This window comes from Anopheles coustani, chromosome 2 (assembly GCF_943734705.1).
Source record: "Anopheles coustani chromosome 2, idAnoCousDA_361_x.2, whole genome shotgun sequence".
Lineage (NCBI taxonomy): Eukaryota > Metazoa > Arthropoda > Insecta > Diptera > Culicidae > Anopheles > Anopheles coustani.
Genome location: NC_071289.1, coordinates 55,518,081 through 55,541,229, shown reverse-complemented (window position 1 = coordinate 55,541,229; position 23,149 = coordinate 55,518,081).

The following is a 23,149-nucleotide window of genomic DNA, read 5'->3' as shown; positions in this document are numbered from 1 at the left end:
CTTACCATGCTAATCGACGTTACCATCATCACCATCAAATCAGTTTTCGAAGAAGCGACTCGAAAGCGGCTGCAAGAATCATACCCCGCTATTCTGCGCAGGCAAAATAAAGGCATAAAATGCTTGCAAATTATTAGATCATTATTGTCCCACGGTGCCGATGGTAATATGGATGGTTTAATTAAATCGCAACAACGTGGTCATTTAGATTATTGGGATTCGCCTGCCGATGGAGAGCTTTTATGATGATTAGCAAAATATTATTACACGGTCCGGTTCTTGATTGCAAGTCATACGCTTTTTAATTTCATGCCATGTGAAAGGAAATGATTTCGTTTGTGTCCACTTGTGTCTCATACGTTTATTTAACATTTGAAAAATATTTAAACTGATGTTTTGCAAACTCTTCTTTACTGACGTTTTTCCGTTCATTGTTAAAGCAGTTTGTTTTTGTATTTAAAATATACTTAAAGGTATTAAAACAGCAAAACTATGTTTACAGCTATTAACTTTTCTTTTCTATAAATCAATCAATCATCATGAATCTCACGTTTGAAAACGGAACGGAAAATTTCGTATACTGCTTCGCCATTGCTTCGTTTCCAAAACAATGTACATTTATTGAATCTATTAATTATTCCAGTCAGGTTGAATTATAGAGGTATTTAAATGCTTGATGACATAAATGACCTGACAATAATTTCGAATAGGTTAACGTATGTACAACGTATATGAAGTACTCTTCAGCTGCTCCAAAAATAATTCTTTAATTTGTGCACTTTGCAAAACAAGTGGTAGTAAAAATATGCATACAAGTGAAAAGAACCACAATAAAATTGTCAAATTAGCACTTAAATAGATTATTTTTTAAGACCAATTCAGTACAAAAAACACGTCACTGTGAGAAAATCGAAGAGATGGCTAGTTTCACAACTAAATTTAATAAATGCAACCTATAATATATCACCAAACGCAGGTGTTCATCGAACACGTGTTGGCGAATAGAAGTCATGTAGGTTTGTGGCTCGCTATCCCGAGAAGAATGCGGCGAACGAAATGCTTAAAATTCCTCCCACAATTATCCTGCAGTAACTGCCTTCAAACGCCCACCATCAACACCGGATGCAGTATGGGGTGGAGGCCATGCTTTAACATGCACTTTTTCGCTATCCCACACAGAACCGCTGGGAATTGATTTTTCCTATCGACTCACTTTTTGCTTTTGTTCCAAAGTTTTATTTATAGTTGGCGAACAAAATTGGGGCAAAAACCGGTGAATTTAGTTGCCGTCTTCTCCGCGAATGCAGCTGCACTTGGCCCGGCTCGGTTCGCAACAATCGCAGGAATGCGATTCCGTTCGCACGACCTTCGCGCGAGGCATTATGTGCCTTCTCGTTGCGGAATGTAATCTAATGCACTCGTGGTGCCCACGGCGGTAAACTTTACGCCAACTGCAAAACCGCAAACATTTGTTTCGCCTGCCCGACTCTGGACGGCGGGAACAAATCGAAATGTCACCTTCGGCATCAATCGAGCCCACAGTTTGTTACGAACGTTGCGAAAGGTGCCCGGTGTCACGTGAAGGCCACAGCCGGTGGATAGACACGAGGTTTTAAGGGCTTTTTGTTTTACAAGGATAGAAGTACAATGTAAGAATTATAACAATGTTTCCAAATAGCGACATGAATAAATTGAACGGGCCAATTAATTGTAACTAGAAAATTATGCAAGCAATCATGTTGAATAAGTTAAATCGCCATCACCAGATTTGTTGTATATGGTGAAGCAGATAAAAAAAAATAAGATTAGTTTTAATTGTATAAACAAGACAGTTCAAGGAAAATCTTAGTTGCTCAAGTCATCCACCTTTATCTCATCTGCATATTTATTTGTACTGAAACAAACTACACCTTCCTTTATGCTTCTCGAACGCGATTAGATGACATTTACTTTTTCCTCACGGAAATTTACGACCTCTTATTTGTGGCCGATTAATCCCGACCGAGTAATTCCTCTGCGACTTCGTCGAAACATTGCCATCGAAGCTCAAACACTGAATGTTAATTAGGGCTGATAATACGCTAGTCTCCGGGCTGCCGATCCCTCACGATCGAAGGGGCCCTCGCTAATACACCCGAGATGCCAATATTGCCCATAAATTACAGTTCGTTGCAATTAGGCGCTTCGCGCGCGTTTCGCAGCCTCCCCGCTGGTTTTCTCAAACGGCAAATACTTTTTTTCTTTAAGGATACACAGATAGATTTCCATACGACGAGTGTGGGATGTGCGACTTACCTTAGGCTTAGGTGACAACCGTGCGCTCATAAAGTGTGTATTTTTCTCCGGAGCAAAGTTGTTTGCACAAATTTGTTCCGTCCATCAAGCAATGCTGGCTTTATGTTTTATTCAGTAGATTATACTGATCTAGCATTTAAAAACAATAATCAGACATAGGTAAGTTATCAGCTTGGATTGATTCATCATTTGTTAATTTTCTCCGTTTTGCATGTTCATTCCAGATAGGAAACACACGTATGATCAATTTTCGAGTGCCATACAATTTGCCATCGCCAATTTCCAACTTTTGAGAAAATTCTAAACCCCTATACATTCGTCTTCCAGCATCCCATCTTGAGTATGATAAAATTTTCTCTTTCAACTTTGCTAAGTAATTCTTGTGAAACTAGAACAAATTGTCTAGACGTGTTCAAAAAAGTAGTTTTATTTGACTTAAGTTCGGCTAGAATTCTAAAAAAGGCGATCAATCTCAATTTAACCACGTGATATTAAAACGGTAGAAGTTATTGGCGGAGATTAAACGAAGTTAAGCTGATGATTGAAAACGGGGATTTGTTTCAATAAAAACAAAATACGTTCAGAAGATCAATAAAACAGTATAAATCAGCACTTTAAAAAACTGAATTTTCTAAACATTGGGATATATTTTATACAAGTAATATTCATTTTCAAATAACATACATGTTTAAATATAGGGAACATAACAATATCAATAGGGATAGCAAACAATAGATATATATATAAACAATATATAAAAAAAATATATACAAAAAGTCTCAGGACTATTAGATACTAAAAATGGTTGTTTTTTTATTTCTAGTTTTTTTTTTTCAAGCCTAATGTAAGCACTGAAGAACTTTGGATAACCCATAAGACAGCAAACGATGGTGATTATTTGAGAGTTTACTAGTTTCAATGAACTTCTCTTGTTGATTTGAAAATATTTACGCAAAAAAATTTTATCTCTTCATAGGGAAGCCTGTGTAATAAAGAAAAAAGTCAAATAATTATTATAATAACCATTTTAGTTGAGAATACTTATTTATGTGGCTTACTTATGAGAGCTTAGTATATGGAATTTTTATATATATATATGAGGATCGTGTGGGGTTTAGTTTGTGATATCGAATACTATCGAATGATATCGAATATACTGAGACAAGAATTGATGCGTTGGAAACATTCTCGTTCATTCAATGATTTAATTGTCGCCAAAAGAAAACAAAATAAATCAACCACTCCTCCAATAATCGAGTCCACATTAGTCAATTTTCTATGAATAGACGCTGAGTCTGTGCAAAAAATACCCAACCACTCCCTGGAACGACGCATTTCACGTGGCGAACAAATCGATCGATGATCAACAGCTCATAGTTTTATCAGCTGTACTAAAGCGGCCAAGCCCTCCGTATCAGCACCCGGCCTTGGACATGACAAATCGTTTGGTTGGGTACATTAGTACGATCATTAGCCGCCATCCAGAACCACAGTCACGAGCAAATCGTGCTTGAGAAGAAATCACGCCAGTCAACTTCCTTGTGTGATCTGTTTTTCATCGTTTTGTCGAAGCGTTCGGTCCCTTTTTCGCGCTTTCGAACGTGGGTAGCATTCATCACGTGCCGTGACACTATCACCCACTAGCGCCCTCCAACCCGTCTTGGGTTGAGTGCTGGGGTGCTGAATTGTTTTTTCTGCTCTTCAAAAGCTGTCTCCTCTCCCGGGGGTTGAAAAATGAATCAACCGGCGCGGCACAAGCATTTGATGGCAAGTCGGAATCCTGTCCGGGCGTTCATTAGGCGAAAATTAATGAAGACAGCACAGTTAATCAACGGGCCACCGATCGAACAGCGATCGGCAGGATCATGGCACCTCCAGTGAACGGGCGCTTGGAGTTGGTGCGATTGGAGGGCAACAAGTATGATTTACTTAAAGTCGTGCCCGCGTGCATGTGGTCTCGTTCCCATCTCTATCGTTCTCTCGCACAGATAGGAAACTCAAATGTAAATGCAACCGCATCGACTCCTCACAAACAAGAGCGCTCTGTTTATCGATGTTTTTTTTTTATTCGTGTGTGTTTATTAAGCTTCCACCCTCGGTTAATTCGATTTGAATTATCACACGCCACGGCACGACGGCTGCACCTTTTTGTATCTTACTCGTTCGCTTGCGATCAAAGAGGCTTCTTGAGGAAAAAGTAGCACAAGTGAAGTTCGCGTGCCACCTATCCATGCAGCAGGGTGGAAGGGATGGAAGGAAAAGGGCGAGAATAGGTGACACTCCGTTTGTAGCACCATGTGAACCATTTGTCATTAATCAGTGGTTACAATTAATGGCTGTGTTTGATTAAGCCGTTCGGGCGCGCTTCGTGGTTTGCACCGACCCGACCGTCGAAGTACCCCGCTGAGACATAATTGACAAACGGAGCACCATTCGATGGCGGAGTTCACATTCCACCGAGTGACCACATTTGTCGCGAGATGCATTCGCACCTGTTTCCCATCCAATGCGCACCGCTTGCGCTCTCCAACCTCCATCTCGGGTGTAGATCGGAAAGGACGTCTCAATACGACAAACGGCAGTGGTTCGAATCTATGGGAATGTGTCCACAACTGATGACCTAGATGAAGCGAGTAAGGACGAAAAATAAGATACAGCAACCTTAAAGTGCACATATGGCCGGTGTTGTTCCTCATCCTCATTGACTTCTATGCAAATCACCATCAACGACTCTTTGACATCCAATATGAACACTCAAACAATATTGATAGGTTTTTCCGCTGCTCACCCAAGGTAAAATATTCTGTGCAGTTTTGTTGGAGAAAATGGCTAAATCTTCATTTCCTGTATTCTATTGCTATATTAACACAAAATTGAAACTATACAAGTAAAAAAATCGATCTTCATATTTTACTGCACAACGTATAAGATAATAAAAGCTACAGAATATCCTTTTTTTCAAATATACACACTTGTTGACCAACTAATAACACGAAAATAACAACAATAAAACATTAGTTTTATTTTTCTTTTATTGTTTGTACCAGTTTTCCTCTTATCATTTTTCAAATTTATTTTTTTGTTTTCAAATAATCAATCAATCTTAAAGTTACTTTATTACTTAAACTGAAGTCATAAGAAAACTGAAGTTGAAGAAACACCACACCACAGGTGTGGGATCGAATCTCGAGTCTGGCACCCTCCGGTATTACGAACGGCCGACCACCGATCTATAATATTCCGTCTTTCGGTCACACAAACACTCTTCGGAGAGAGGCCTTGTCCCACTAGGGGATGTCGTGCCACATTAAAAAAAGAAGTCATAAACTATTGCCAAGTTGGTGCAGGTTATTTCAACAATTTTGTGAACTCTTCTGAATAATGTCTAATAAATTCTCTTCTCTGAATAATGTTTGTTTAAACAATTTGAAAAAGTTCAATCTTCTCAAGCTGCATCTAATGATTTGATTGCATAAAAAATATGGGATCGATCGAGTTGTTTAGCTATGATTGTTTGCTTTGTTTCTATTAATTTCCATAAATAATGCGTTTCAGTGTAATAATTATTATCATTATTATTATTTTTATTAATATAATAATCATTAGTGTTATTATTTTTATTTTCATTAATATTATTATTGTTACTATTTCAGAACTATTCTATCATTGTTTGCATATTACTAAAAAGGCGAGTAAACAGAAAACCACTGTGTCGTGTCTCTTTTTCATTAAAGAAGTTAAAATATGAATTTAAAGTTTAATATTTCAGGTAACTTTTTGGGTGAAGTTTTGATTGAATGATGGATTCAATTTTAAGTTAAACATGCAGCCCGCTGTAAAAACATGCATTCTCTTATTATGGAGGTTGTTTTGCAATAAAAAAAAACTGACGCTAAATACACAGCAGCACAAAGCACCATTTGCATCGCATAACATGAGACGATCACGCCACCCGATGCACTTTAGAGCCAGAGTCCACTGGATCGAACATGACTTTCGACAACCCAGCACGGTTGAACGTGTGACTTTTGTTGAATAATTTATAACCCTTATCGTTCCGTATCATTTTCACAGCTTCAACGACAGCGTGCGGTGCGGATTTCGATAACTCGCGCGGCCGACGCCACGACAGAAGTCTCCCACGCACCGGGTAAGTGGTCAACTTCACCATCTTGTTTTCAGCGATCGCGTTCCTAACACACACACACAGCATTCTAATGACACTCTTTGGCACCGGCGAACAACTATTGACATGTCGTGTCGCGGTGACAACTTTTCGATCCCGAGTTGAAGTGCAAGTTGAAGTCGAAGGGCACTTGATCGATTGAACGGTGCATTCGGTGACCTTCAGCTGTCACTATGGTGATGGTGGTGGTGGTGGTGGTGGTTAGGTGGTAGAAAAACGGGGATCGATCGAAGTTTTGTACCGGTGGAGGCTGGCCTGCCACATTAGTGTGCGTCAAATGTGCATTTATGGGTTAATTGCTGGTGACCGGTTTTTGGGTCGCTGTCAGGCCAAGCCGAGCCTCCCCGGTGTACTTTCCGCTGTTCCGACCCACCAACCCCCCTTTCTCTGATGAGTGGGTGCCGAGGTGGCGCGCGGTGAGAGAAAATTGTGGAGGAACTACTGAGGACGACAGAATCAGGTGGACGGGAACATGATCCACTTCATGCCACAAACGACAAATGCCTCCGCACGGATCGCGCTGCACCGCAGAAAAATTGCAACTGCAGCGCGTTTGGGTGAGACGTGAGACAATCCGCGGGTCGGAAGAATAGCTGCGAGGTGGTGGCGTCGGGGGAAGTTCTGCAAATGAGCCCGCTCCCGTACGCAGCACATATAAAAGCGAACGCTGCGGAATCGCTGAGGAGACAGTTGGCCAACGATCGAATGAAAGGGCGGTTCGGTGCAAATGGAGTTCAAGTTGTAAATAATAATCTATGCTTTTAATTTATGTGTGATTGTAAAAAACAGCAATATTTAATTGATTGTGTAGGTCTAGAAAACAAAAGAACAAGCAGGAAACATTCTTAATTGAGTGTGTGAAATTATGTATATTAAACTGATTAAATCAAAGACTCTCCTGAAACTGTGAAAAATCATATGATAGTTTTGAAAGCCTGAAATGTTACTTGTTTGTGAATGAGTGATTTTTGTAATAATGTTTTGAATGAGTGATTAAGAGTGTTTGTGATTCCATGTGGCGGTGTTAAGACTGAAAAAATGGAGAATAAAGTGAAAAAAACGATAAAACCACCATTCGACAAGTGTCAACCTTTACTGAATATCATTTGCAACTTCAATCAACATTCTGCCGCTTTCACATAAAGATCAGGTAAGTAAATAAATTTAGATTTCATTTAATGGAGTGCATTCCGATTTAGTCAAAAGTAACTTATCAATTATTCAATAGTAAATAGTAAATAAAAATTAAGTCAGTCTTCTTTGGCATTGATAATACGGCGTTGCTCCCCAAACATAAAACTAAATAATATAAATAAAAGAGATTGCCTGCTCTCTTAGGCTGGTGTCATTGCTTTACCGCACGATCTTTTGACAGGCGAAAATGTATGGGATTTGACAGCTGCAAGGTTCGCACGATTTCTCCGCACGACAAAATCAAAATCATTTGATTTTATCGGATGGACGCATCCGATTTTATCTGTCAACAAAGTTGGACTTTATAAACTCGGAGTTGTGCCTTTCATCTAAGAAAAATAATAAAATTCATTTAATCGTCTTCGAATTTAAAAAATTACAGAAAAATTGGCGGACCTGTCGTCCGACAAAACATCGTGCGGTAAAGCAATGACACCAGCCTTACATGTTACTATTGTAAATTTATTGTTAGGTTCATAAAACATACAATTTTCGATACAGAAAAGTCCCAAAACCAAATGATAGTTGATGATGAAAACTAAATGAAAGTTGATTATGATTTGTTGTGAAGAACATGGACTAGTTTATAGAACAAAAAAGATAAAAGATAAAATAAGAAAATTTGTTGTAAGATACCGCCATCGAACCTATTTAAAATGCATTGATATTATCAATCCTTCGATAACATATCCAAACCGTACATTCTATGTTCCGCTACATCCTGTTAAGCATCGCATGCAGTGCATCTGGAAATGTGCCTTGCATTAATAATGTAAATTATAATAATCACCGAAAAAGGTCCAACAGTCTTGCTGATGGCACATGGTTGCTCTCCTTGTGACGCCAACCAATTAATTATTCATTGCTGGTGAATGTAGCCTGTTTACGATGATAGTATCAACACATTTTTGGAGAGACTAACATTTACATTGACTCTTTTTGACAAAGACAACAAAGTAACTACATTTTACTTCAAATTTTTTCCAATTATAACATAATCATAATTAGCGATCACACACAGCGTGACATCAATCATCTTCATTAGCAAGAAACATGACGATCCGATGTCGATCGAGCTCCAATCGCGATATGCCAATGCGGCTAAATCCGATCGTTCTAAGTGGGGTTGCAATCGATAAGGAAAACCAAGCGGTCAAAATGTTGTCCCATTTTCCTATCAAATGATCGGTCGCCAAATTGCCCCTACTCACGATTGTTAGGTGAAAATGAGGAAAAATTCATCGTTTTCCCTCCGATCAAAACTGGCGGACACTTTTGTCAAAAAGTCGTATAAAATCCTTTCCTCTTTTCTTGTTTTGACACCTGTTGACCATACCCTGTTTTGACCCACCAACCGAGCCCACTGTGCTCAGCTAAGTTCGGGAGTTCAACTGCGGCTCGAAACCTGCACGGCCTGACCACGGCCATGTATGGTGTTGGTAATAAAATATAATGATGACACTGTCACTTGCATATTAAGTCTCCATCGGCATTGACGGTAGGGTCCTCTTCCTCTTCCTCTTCCCTCTCCATTGTGGGGTAAGGAAGGCTTCTCCTTATTCTTGTTCTCCTTGTGGGGGAAGATGGTAATGGTCGGTGCTTGTTGCATGTTCCCGTGGCTCCGTTCTTCCTCGGCGCAGGTTTGCAGACATTTCGGTGCTGTTCCGAACTTCACTACCGTTTGCCTTGCCCTGGCCGGAGTTCGATAGCCCCGCGGAACGCAATGAGCCAGCGTTGCCCACGTTCAACGACAGCTCGCGCACGTCGTGTTTTGATTGCCTCACGGAAACGAAAAAGCGCACTATACACAAACGCACCACAAACCTATCAGCGTAACCCCCTGTCAAGTGCCGTTTTATAGTACGGGGGCCGTTCCCTTTTTGCCAATCTTCCACCTTCGCGCCTTTCTTCGCGCCTTTGCGCATCTTTAAGTTTTGCTGCCGACGTGTTCCGCCAGTCTTCATGCTCTTCGTTTGCTTGTATCAGCATCAAACAGCGTGCAGCGATCGAGTTGCCACCGCTTTGACAGCCAATTGAAAGGTGTTCCTGTTTTCCAGATTCATTGCTTCCAGGTCCGTTTGGTCTTTCTGTTGTTCCTACGCGTGTGTGCGTGCAAGCCATCATGATTTGTGCAACGGTGCAAGACAAATGATGCACCACCATCAGGCAGGCGCTCAATCGTGCCTCGGCAGACTCAAACCGTTTTGCTTGATTTGAGGTCGGCAATCTTTTGTTACGCTGCTGCTTTTTCTCCGGTTTGACGAGCTGGAGGTTATCTACGGGAGATGGGGCGAACCAGGAAAACAGAAACCCACAAGAAGAAATCCCTCATATCAGATGATAATAATAAACTTATTTACTATTGATTTATTGCACAAAGCCACCGAACAATCGGGCGGGATGAGTCTGACAGTCTTTAATGACTTTTCAATCCATCGAACGGCGATCGGTTTTGTAAAAGGATTCGAATTGCATCGTCGTTTCTCGCCGTGTCACAAGATGTTTTTATTTTTTTCCTTCCCATGTGTGTGTGTGTACTTAGCAATAAATTTTATGCTGTCGTTTTGGTCAGCTTTATGAACCTTTTGTGATGAGCAGCATACTATTGATAACGGGATGGGTTATTTTGATGCACCCTTTTATTGTGAAATCACAAATCGCTTTATCCTGTCGAGTTATTTGTTTTGCTTTCACTAGTGCAACTGTGCTCTGTGGAGGTTTAAATCAGAAGCATCAATGTTCACTTCATGTTTTTTTTTTACCGTTCGATGTTGAGGAACGAGATGAAACATTCGTCCATACAGCATAATCGATAGTTTTTAACTTCGTTACGTAGTGATATTTGAATGAGTAAACTTTCATTTAATATTTTAAGATAACGTCCTCTGAAAAATACATCACTAAAATAAATCATGTGAATAAACCAAAGTTCATAGGTTACAGCTAGCAAAAATAGCAATTTGCTTATTGCTCTTGCTTCGATTCCAGAGTTTGAAGTATTGATTCATGGCAGTTCAGCTAATATTCAGTCAGTAATTCCTGAACACCATTTTCTTTATTTCGTAAATGATGAGCATTTGTCAAATGCCTGATATTAGATTTTTGACCTATTTTCCTTTATTGTGTTTTAAATTAAGGTTTATAAAAATTACGCAAAAAAAACTCCGACTACAACTGATATCTGCTTTGTATTTTACAAAACTTTATTTACTTTAACTTTTCAACTTTATAACTTTTTCTTCATCAATTTGTCTTCAGTTTATTTTTATATAAATTTAGTAGTATTAAAACCCGACACCGCCTTTAATTTGGCAGCACCATAAAAAAAGACTTGTGTTTAGTTACGCTACCGTCCGCTCAGTGGCTCTAGTGTGCTATCCCCTCCACAATCACAAAATTTGAACGTTGGAAAGGAGGCGGAGTTTGCTGAAAACATCGCATTTTTTCCTTCAATTCCGTTCCGATTGAAATGGAAAGTAAAAGCGTGTCACAAACGCCTCGTGACTCGCGTCATCTTGCGTTCGTCCTCGAAGGACTCCTGTGCCTTTCCTGCCGGCTGTTGGCTCATACTCGAACACCATCACCGGAAATCGGGATGCGGCGCTTCGTCGGAAGTTTGTGCAGTGTTAGTGAGTTTTGTTGACAACCGTCCGCCGTCGATTAGGTCATCGCGTTCGAGTCCGGTGCGGGTGTTACTGCGAACTGTGCCTTTTTTTGGCGGAAAGTGAAATTAATTATCCGGGTGTGCGGAAATATTCCATGGAAACCTCACCACGCTACTGAGGTCATGGGCTAGTGGAAAGAAACACTTCCTAATCACAACCGAGCAAATGCAGAAAAGGCAGAGACGCTGCTTGAATTGCTGCTGATAAGCGGCGAGCTCCTAGACAACGTCGGTCGTGAACAGTATGCACCACGTGCCCGACCGAAACGGCTGATATGACTTTTTCGGTACGTTTATTGCCACGGTTTCGGAACACCAAGCGACGACCCTGCGAGTGCGTTTCTTATCGAGTTGCATCATAGCGAAATCATGTGCAAGTGCAACGGCCCCGAAGGCCTACCCTCCCTCCGGTCGCCTTGGAGGGAGTAGGGTGCAATGATAAGATAAGAGCCCCCGTGGAGTTCGGTGAACGCAAAGTGCTATGAAGTGGTGAAAGAAAAAAGTTCAGTTCCAAAGTATTTGTTGGCGTGAAACATAATTACAAAAAACAACAAGGTTAGTTAGAAGAGAGAATAATACAAAAAACGCGCCTTTGCCCACCAATTGGGTGTGGACTAGTTAGAAGAAACATGTTCTGGTCTCTCGCTCGATTTAATAATCGGTTGAGAACATGAACAAGATGTTCTGAAAACCTTTCGGTAGATGTAAGCTTATTTCCCCGTTCTTCGTTTTTGTGAAATTATTTGAACCATGCAAGTTCACCCTCGGGGATAATAATCGAATCGAAAAGACAAGTGTGCTTTCAACGATCGCCCGTTGCTCCCTTGCGCCTTTTGGGAGCGTTCGTGAAAAGTCATTAGCATGAAGCGCATGGGCAGTGGAAGCCTTGTCCCATTTGTTTCCTTCACTGATGCAATAATAATACAAATTATCGGACACAGGCGGTGTGTGTTCGACTGCTCCATCCCTGAAAAGTTGGTCGAACAAACCCCTTCCAATCGAACGAATCGTATTTGCCTTCAAGGGTCACGATCGGCTGAGAGAAAAAAAAACAAGGTTAAATCGACGATCCTCGATCTGGGACTAACTTTTATTTTCTTCTTAACCATAGTAGAAAAAAGAAATGAAAAGCATGTTATACTTAGAAAATGCTTTGGCCCTACCATTGCCTCCCCAATTTGCCGAAGCATTTGTCGATGGGCCAATAAATAATTCTTAATTACAATGTTTCTCTCTCTCCGCTGCTGCTTTCTTGGCGTCAAGCTGGTACCTTCTAACGTTTTTACCTTTTTGCTTCTATTTTGCGCAAACAACAAAAAATGAAAAGATGGCCACCCCTCAGGGAGCAACCTGGATTTCGCTTTTAAATGCGGCACGCGGCAGAATGGGAATTGGGCAGAAAAATAGAAGCGCTTAGGTCGAATTGAGGATGTGCCCGAATGCGAAAGCGAAGAAAAAGGTTACGGCCGCATTATGCCGATGAATTATAGGGTTTTCCGTGCCAGACATCGGTACCGACCGAGGGCGCCTACACGTCTTCGTATGGGGATAAAATATAGATGCTCCTAGTACATCTAAAATTATTGGTTTCAACCAGTTAAAGTTTTGTGTACAATCAGCTTTAGTTTTAAATCAAAACTAAGAACCAATGGAACTCACACCGTCACTCTTACGCTTGCATGAAGTATTAAAGTGCCATATGGGAACCCGCAAATGACTTCACCCCTTCCGCAATAACCTAATTTCGGACCTCTGGCATGCCAATGAATAAGTAAAATCATAGAGCTCGACCACCGATCGGGGAACCGTATGGGAAAAAGGATCTTTCAGTTTTTTGTTGTCCCATTCGGCATGAGCGCTGTTTATTTAAATCAGGAACTTCAGGAATAGGTCCTGAAACCGAAAGGCAGTTCGAGGCCGCCGATCCCGCGGATTCTGCAAAGGGGTTCGTTGAGGCGTCCCGTGCCGGAGCATGCGAAAACGATCCGCCAGAAACATCGTCCGCCATTCCGGAAGACCGGTTAGACCGGTTGTTAGTTCGGTTGTTTTCCTGTTTTTGCCATGCGTCGTGTATTTGTGCTTGTATTTTTTTTTAGTTTTTTGGTTTTGTTTGGCTCTTTCTACCGCGTTGACTAAAGTTAGCGCTCTTGCCAAAACGACGACTTTGCGTTGATGAGGTTTGTTTTTTTATTCTTCTTTTTGTTGAACGGCATATTTTTGTCAGAATACTGTTTGTTTTTGGGCGAATGCTTTTTTGCTTCGACTGCCATTCGGTTAGGCTTCGTGCGTGTTTTATTACTCCCAGGGAGCGATTTGATTGCGGTCGCAACAATGTTGCAAGTTGATTTCACAAATCTCTTGAAGCTAATTTCTTAAGCATTCAAACCATTTTGATTGCTTCTAATGATGCTAAAAAGAGTTGTAAGAACCTAGAAAATTTGGATAAATTATTAGTTCATGTTAAGGTTGCTATACAATTGGTGCAATTTGATTTTCTCCTTGTGGAAAATGCATTCCATCTGTGTCCGAGAATAACACTTTCATTAAAAACTTTTTTTTATGACATTATGATATAAAAATACATTTTTCCTTCAACTCCATTACTCCATTCGATCAAAACAAAATTGCCATAAATAATATACACTCAAAGCGGTCGTTTTGCGCTCTATCTCTCGGTCTTCAAATCAATCCGATACGCCATCAGATCGTCTCGGTCGGCCTGTGTGTGTGTGTGTGTGTGTGTGTGTGTGTGTGTGTTTGTGCCCGTGCTTGGATGTTATGGATGTTATGGCTGTTCCTTCCTGCACTCGGCGGCGAGTGCATCGATCCGAGCCGCATTTACGCATCACTTTACGAGCTGGCAAAAAGGTTACGCACTAATTAATTGCATCCCATCCGGGGTTGCATTCGTCATCCGCGTTGCAGAGCACGGGATCACGGTGCCCATCCGGCCATATTGCCACGGCACTAGGGGGAAAATCGGGGTGAAGGGAAAAATCAAACAAACATCACAAGTAAGTCAAAATAAATACACAGGAACGCAACTTAACGCAAGCAAATGCGAAAAGGCAGAGGCGGGAGGATGGATCAAAAGTCACACAAAAGTGCCACAAAACCCTAGTGCACCGTCTTGCATTACCTCCGGAAGGTCCAAACGGACCACCAAAATGTGGAATGTGTGTGTTGGTGCGATGGAGAACATATGCGTTTATTTTGGAGGTTAGCTGAAACATTGTGAAGTTGCTCGGCAAAATGTTTGCTCAATGTCTCCACTCCACTTGCCCGGGAGTTTTTGGCCAGTCTCCCGTGAATGTATAAATGAAGATTCACTGGTACGAGCTCTCGTTTCAGAATGATAGTAGCGCTATAATTCTCAACACAAACACACACACACACCGTCCAACATCGACGGGCCCATTCCGAGCGGACGGGCGTGATGGAAGACGCTATAATTAATTAGCATAAACCCCGAGCCGAGAAGACGACGACGACGACGACGGCGACGATCGGCAAGTGTGAATGTGGTCCACGGACAGAATGATGCCACGTCATTGGGCAAACGAGAAATGTAAAATTTTGCGCTACGAAAAACCGCACACTAAAGTTCTGAAGTTGAGTGCTCTCAGAGCTTGACCTAATCCCACCTTTATTAGAAAGAGATTTTGCACATGCGAGCGACATTTTCCTCTTGATCTTCTCGTCTGACTATAAAACGCAGCACGAAGTGCATTTATATTTAGTTGCATCTTCCAAATGCCACGTGTTCGCTGATCGACGGGGGAGGGTTGGTGGACGAACGCATCACTTCGCCCAACGACAAAGTGTAGATCAAGCAAAAGGAAACACATTGACGCAATTTTTCGCTAGCAAAAAGGCCAACCCCGTTCGAAGGAATTCGTTGATTAGGGAATGTATCTTTTCATGGCAGCAGGCAAAGGTCGAATGATGGTAAACGATTTGTGTTTATTTTTTAAATGGTGTAGAAAATTGCGGTTTTGGTCAGGTAGAACACGTTCCATGGGCGCTTGGCTCGAGCTGCTGCCAAAGAAAAATGACCTAATAAACTTGGTATTCTTAAGCGCCAACACAGATAAATCTATAGCATAGCGATATGATTCGAAAATCTTTATCAAATCGCTCCGAATTTCCCGTTAAGTAGTAAAAAGATGCCGCGAAACTCTCTATGCACAGTACAGAAGGAAAACACAAATCCAACCCTGGCGAAACGGTATAAAATGTATATACATTCGTGTCATCTTTAGCAACAAACTGTTGAATTTATGCCTCCACCGCCATCATCGCCATCGCCGGTTCGTCGAATTGTCTGGGCGAGGCTCTATGCTCGCTACCCTAATCCGTCCATCCGTCCGTCTGTTTGATCCGGGCTCGTTGTGTGTGATTATTTGCTGGCCCGGCAGCAATGTTCCTCCGGCAGCGGCAGCTTCCTTCCACGATTCCGCGTTCCTTGCCTCTTCCCTCTCGGGGTTGTTTTTCTCGCCCCGGCGTCTCTATTGCAAACAAACGCAACGTTCGAACGCCCGAGCCCACACGGCGGTGACATCATCCTGGGTTTTTTTTACTGGCCACGGCCGGGGCCCCCACTTGGGCAGGGCGTGCTGGCTGGCGATGCGGCTCGAGATTCGATGCGATTCGTAAGCTGCGCGCGGATTCTAATCTCTGCTCCGGTCCCTGGAAGGGTTTGAAACGGAAAAGAAACGGTAGACTGTTGGGAAAACATAGAGAGGAGACAACAAATCAAGGAGAGCTCGAAGATGGAAAGATGATGTTTGCCCTTATTGGGGTCGAATGGATAGACGGTTTTTGCTAATATTGAACAATCAGGCAGTATCAGAGGATGGGCTGGTAAACCGAGGCTACATCAGACATTCCGTTCACAAGTATGGTCGAAGAAGCATAATTAAATCAAGCTAAACGGCGTTCACAAAAGACCATTCTGTTAAGAATTAGCAAATATTCAACACATTTCAATTAAACTCAGTACTCCGACCTTCGCCATACCCTATGCTGGCTGGTAATGGGCGAAACGGCTGCAAACAAGTCTATCCCTATAAACTGACTTTAATCGTCCCATTTAAACTCGTTTCGATTCCCCCTCCTTCCCCCCTACCTTAACGCGAAGACCCGCGCAATTAATCCTGCGTGTTTATTTTTGGAGTCAATTCAGCAGTCATCACATAAACCGACCTGTTCACTACTGCCTGCCCCACATGCGGGAAGTCTTTTTTGCTTTGTTTCGCCACCAAAACACGGGGGTTGATAATTGTCCAGCTTTAGTTTTCGGCATTTCGCTTTTTCTCGTTGCTTCGGTCGCCAAACCCGGCCCGGGGTAAAAACAGGCGCGTCCGGTAGTTGTCCATGTGTCAAAAATGTCAAACAACGGTCGTCTCGGGAAAATAGCAGCAGCAGCAGCAACGAAACAACAACACATATTCAAAAATACACACAAGAGGAAACAACATCGAGGCTGGTTGGCGTAAAACATAAGCTGGCCCTAAAAACTCGAGGCAGGGTAGGGGTTCGGGGGGGCTGTGGTGATATGCAAATGAGTGTATAATTACGTTACCAACACCGCGCGAGAAATAATTATAATAATAAAAGCGACAGCAATGGCGGCCACAGCAGCAGCACAACAACACTAACAGCAACACGGGCTCCAGTAACAATAACAACAATTACCAGGCCTTTGCTTGTTTGTTGTTGTTGTTATTGTTGTTGGTAAATGATATGGTAAATCTCTGGAACGGAGGAATTCGATCAACGTGCGTCCACTCTTCCACCATGCGTCATAGATAGACAGCTTGCATAGTGTGCGCTGGCAACACCCCTTTTCGTTGTAATTTCATAAAAGACCGACCGCCGGATCAATGGAAAACCGTTGTCCGTCGAGGATGGGAGCTGTGAGGGGGCAGGATTTGGTCCGGTTCGGGAGTGACTGCATGGAGTGAAGTTTTTCTAACCTAGAAACGGGGCCCGTTCAAGGCCATCCGAACGATGATTTTGCTTTTGGACGGAATCGGGTTCAATGGCCGGCGGCGCATAGCGCGCGGGTGCACGTAAAAGGGAGCGGAAAAGGAAAGATCACCCCCGGAGGAGGGAGAGATGGGTGGACCGAAGTGAAATGAAAATCAGATGAAATTAAAAAAAAAAAACCAGCACACACCAAACAAAAAGCTCGGACACGAGTCCTTCGTCATCGCTTGTTAAGCGATAAGTGACATTCAACTGTCACTGTTTGATACACTTTTGACACAAGTGTTGTTTGTTTATTTATATTTTGTTTTACTTTCTTTCGCTTTGCGTTCATTGAGTTAAGACAACCTTTCCGAAAAAAACGATATGGCTGGATGTGATCATTATGGAGCGATCTAATGGAGGCCTGTTTGAACCTGCTCGATCCTGTCACCACGCGAGTGCTGTGTTTAATCAAATGCACACGCAACAGTACTCCTAGCGATAAGTGTGCGTTTTTTTCGTGACGCTTGCAAGTTCCGATCGTCCAGTGTTCTGGTTTTTCGGCGGATCCTTACTCTGAAATCTAACCTTCGATACTGGGTGTGGATTTGCGGTGAGGTGCCCGTTTGAGAAGGGGGAGCGGTGAAGAGAAGAATTCTTTTTTCTACATGTTGTCCTGTTTTAGCATACCGGATGGAACCTCTTTCTTTCCTTCTCTCGCACGATAGAAATGTAAATTGCGCGCGACGAACGTACATTGCGGCATGCTGCCACGTCGTCGACGGCATAGAAGGGTACGTCGGGCGCGCGTTGGTGGTGGTATCCAATGCGATACTGTGTGTAGGTGCATATATACACACAAACACACACACACATGCGCACACGCTCGTCAATTTGCACAACTCAAGGAGGGGAGTGAGAATCGACAATAGCATCATGGAAGGGATGAAGTGGCTTGTACGTACACGGTTGTCCCACACATTCAAAGCATCCCCCGCCAACGTCGAGCGTTTCAAGAGGTTGGTGCAAGCGAGACAACAACATAACGTTTTTCTTCTCGCTTGTGTGCCCACCTTTTTAATATTCCCTGTGCGATGCTTGTAGTGGGACGCATGCGCGTTAACAAACACTCACAAAAGGGACGTGTATAGTAGGAAAGACACGAGACGGTAGTTTGCCGGGGGTGGGTCGGAGGACGAACCTCTACGCGACCGAAAGAGAAACAGGATGTAACCGTCCCGTTTGGGGATGAGAGAAGGAACATGCGCGTAGTAGGGGGAACACGTTGGTGTTGGTGGCTTTCGGTGTGCCGTTTCGACGTGTGGCAGCATTTTGATAGAAATTTTATTTTATTCGCTTTCAGACGTTCGTGCTGTTCGGTCGTGCCGTGCGCTGTACGTCCGCACCGGGTGCTGGTTCGCAGTAGTAGTCCTTCCTTTCCAGTTGCAGCTCAGTTTAGTTCACCTCACCAGTGCACACACATTTGCATGGCGCACGTGCATAAACACACGTACGGCGGTACGCACACGCGCGACCCTTTTCGGTAGCGGCGGAAGGAAAAAAGAAAAACCCGGCAGCCCGCAGCAGCAGCAGAAGGGAACGCAACACTTTTCGGTGCGGTTTCCTTTTTTTTTCCTCACCAATATCCTGCCTCGTTTGGTTTCTCAGTGAGTCGCGTTCAGCTCAGGTTTTCTGGCAGTTTGGCAGTCGAGTCCGTGTTCGGTTTTCGGTGACGCACAGTTTTTTCTCCGCACAATCGCGCTCGAGCAAACGTCCTGCTGCCTAACCGGGCGCAAGGTTCGGTGTGAAAAGTTTTGCAAAACGAAAGAAGTTCTCCCGACAGCCAGCCTACTTCGACCGGGAAGTCCAGGAAAAATCGTTTCACCTGGAACGTCGTGCGCGAGCATCTACATTTTTACTAATTTTCGACCACCAACGAAACTTTGTAAAGAACTTTTGAAAGTCGGTATGGTAAGACGTAGTTCACTTTCGTTAATGAACAGCAAGTGAGATATTTTTGCAAGTGCGAGAAAACAAACCAAAATTTTTCGAGAGTAGTAGCGAACGGGAACTTTATTTTATTAGTGGTGTAATCAGCGTACCAAAAATCCAAACTTCGGAAAATCTTGATCGACTTAAAATTTTAACTTTGAAAAGTTATTTTTTTTCTCAGAATGACACACATTTTGTTGGTTTTTTAGAATCGTGGTTTGAATGTTTTTTTTGTTTAACTACATCGAAGAAACCCCAGAGTGTTGAACACGCGCTGCATAAACTTTTACACACCGAAAACTGTTCCTAGTGTCCTGCTACGATATCTGATGTTTCTTGTGCGTTCAATACGAACATACAGAGTGGATGCTTTGGTGGTTTCTTACCACGAGATCATGCAAGTGTACGCGAGTGCAAAACCGGCGACGAAGCAAAAATTCCGGAAAACGTGCACTTGCGATTTGAAAACAATATCCGGTGTAGTTTTGCTTAGTTCGTTCCGGTACGAAAGGTGTACTTCCTGTCCGGTGCTGTCACAAAAACGGTAAGAAATACTGAATACCAAACGATCCTTATATAGTGGCCTTAAAATACCTCAGTTTCATGGAAATCCAGTACTTTGCAGATTTCAATGAAATACAATGTGGACAACGAACGAAATGTTCTCTGCCAAACGAAAAGTGTCAAGTGCAATGACGAACAAATCCGTCAACACTGCATGGCGATTGAATGTTGAAAAAAAAAAACGAAGCCGATCGAAGGGCTAAAATTTCACCTGCTCTACGCGCACAGTCTTCCAAAAGGTTCGCCTTTCCTATGCCGTCTTTCAAATTTTGCGTCATTTCCACCGGACCGAGCAGGAAGTCGTGGTCGGAGTAACGGGTGTGAAAGTCACAGGCAGAAAGGGACCATTTCAAGTTGGTGTCCATCGGAGCTCGGCTCGGGGCTTTCACTCTCGCACTCCCGTAACTGTACACTTCCTTTCGGTGCACCTGCGGCGGTGTTTTCACTTTTGAGGGCAAATTATCGACAAAGTGTCAAAATGATATCCTTGCGCCGAAACATGAGTGACATGTGCCGGTTTTTCGAGGCGACGAAAACGTGCATCATCGCATCGGTCGCAGGAGGCGATGAAATGGGCCTGTGTGCGTTTGTATGTGCGTTTTTGGTTTTTGCTCGTTCGGTTCCATTCCTTTTTCTCGACGCCTCAATCCTGCCGATGACTTTCTTCGTGAAGGCACGCGCTTGGCGTTTTCTTTGTGTTGTGTGCTTTTCAGTCCCAATCATCAGGCACTTGCACGATCCTTAATTTAACATGTTCGTGTTTATTCTTTGACACAACTGTTGAAAACGTTTGCGATGCGAGTGAAAGATAGTAAAGGCAGTGCTAGTGACTTAATGATAATTCGTTTTAGACGATTAGTTTCTGTTTTTACTTCGACAAATTTGTTTACGTTCGCAAAGAACATCGATGTCATATTTGTGAGCAGGTGCGTTAAAATAAAATATCTGGTAATTTGAGCACATCACGAATGGCAAAGGAACGAACAATTTCAGTGCCCTCAGACAGTACCTAAGGGTAGCAGAAAATTTTAAACATTATTGCGAAGACTGTTTGTACAAAGCGGGGGCCATTGACAGAAGAACAGAAACCTAATTCCAACGCCGGTACCATGTTGTTAAAATCGACACATGATCCTATAAACGTGATCGGATTATATTATGTGCTGCTTATAAAATTTCAGTAGCCAGAAAAGAACAACAACGCTCTAAACGTACGTGATCTTCACGACTTGGGGCGACATGGGGGCACGTTTTCGCTCGGCAGGACCGTGTATAAGAAGATCGCTGATAGTGCGAAACGATAGAGCTGTGCCCGGCTTGGACCTAATCTTTTTCTTCGGAAAGTGCGAGTGATTTCTTGCTACCCGGTTCCCGGCCAAGCCTCTGGTTAGAGTTTTTGTTCACCCGAAAATTGATCTTCATGGAACAAATCTTGGCGGAGAGAGGAGGCATCGGGGATGAAGTTCAAAACAAAAAAAGAACCAGTCGAACACCAGCGCCGTCGCCCCCGGCTTCAACCATCATCTCCCTCGTTCTAAACGTTCCATCTAACTCTGTCAATACTTGTTGCCTCCCGGTGGTGTGGTCGACCCCGGGTTCGGATTTTACACAACACGTGCAACAACTCGCTTCTCGAGCTCGCCGTTTGTCCCTCTTCCCCGCTGGCTTCTCTGCCCGGTGGTGTCCACATGTGTATAGCGCTGTAAGAAAACGAATGATGTTCAAAATAATTCCATCGCGACGAACTCCGGATGGTCTCGGACTGGTGCAAGGGGGAAGAAGTAACGGACAAATTTGAACCGAAAAAAATCCTGGGAATTGTCGAAAACAAGTGGAAGAACCAAGTAGCAGAGAGAAACCAAGAAAGCATCATATCGAGAGGAGGAAAGACGAAAAAACATGGACCTTAAGCATCCGAGCCGCCGAAAAAACAACACACACACTCGCTGACGATGGGAATCGGGGGTTGGGGAGTAAAAAGAGTGGCGAGGGGTAAAATCAACGGCAAGTGGCCTAGTATAAGCGGGACGTCTGGGAGGGACGGGGCGAAGGAGTTGCTACGAAGTAAACGCGATGAAGAAAACGAGATTAGAAACCGAAACACACGACGAAACGCGCGAAGAAATCGACGAAACGCGAGTTTGACGGCGAACGTATGTTTGAGCCTGGTTAGAGGTGTTCTTGTGCCTTTTTCATGAACCTCGATAGGGAAGAGAATGATTTTCGGGTTAGTCAGCAGAGATGGGGGCATAACCACTTCAACCCACGACTGGCCAGCGCAAACAGCGCGGGAACCGGCGTTAGAATAAGCTGGCGAAGCAACACACGTTAGAAGAATGCCTTTTTACCCCCTTCCCGATGCGCAAGCAGTATGTGTTCGTCTTGCCTGCTTCGTTGTTCACCTCTAGAACCTGTACCATCCTTTAGTTTGGGTGGTGAAGTTGAAATGTTATTAAAGACAAGCAAAAACGCTTGGAACGATGTGGTTCAAGAAGAACTAAAACCGTATCGGAGTTTTTAATAAACAGCGGAGCATAGTTCAAAACGAATGGAACGATTCTAAACTTTCTACCCTTTTTGCAAACAGTGCTTTCTGACATATTTGCTCCTTTCATTCGTGAGAATCATGGCTGTTGGGAACAAAAGCAGGACAACTTTTCTCAACGATAGCCGTCACTTCCGTTTGCGGAGACAGCGGAAAGATCTAGCTCCAGAAAGTCGTAAAACAATAGACGCTGACCTGGTTCTCCTTGCCCAGAAGCAAACTGTCAAACTTGTCTGCCAATGGCAGCTCAAAAGTTCCCCATTGTGGGGAGACCAGTGGAAATCAAAACAAAGGACGATCCTCTGTCGTCAAGTTTCATGCAAAGCCGAAGTCTAACAAAGACGACACAGTTTGAGGGGACTTGTTTCAATTTTTCCTCATTTTTGCTATATTATTATAAAACAATATTTAATAAAAAAATTGTTGGTGCAAACGACGTATAATTATTGTGAAAATTAAAAAAAAAAGAAAATTCATAAATATGTAAGCGAATCTATAATCAGAAGTTCTTCAAAGCGCAACAGTTTCTAATGGTTTTCGATTGGAACCGTTTTTCTGATTCAGAGCACGGAATCAAACAAAACAACTCGCGCAAACTGTTGCGCTCAACGGGCAGTCAACTAATCGATCAATAGTAACCAGTTTCAAGCTGAAACCCACGACTTTGGCTTGGCGATGGACGCTCTCTGCAGCGTCAAACAAGATTGATAGATTTCCTTCGAAGACGCGCCGGTTT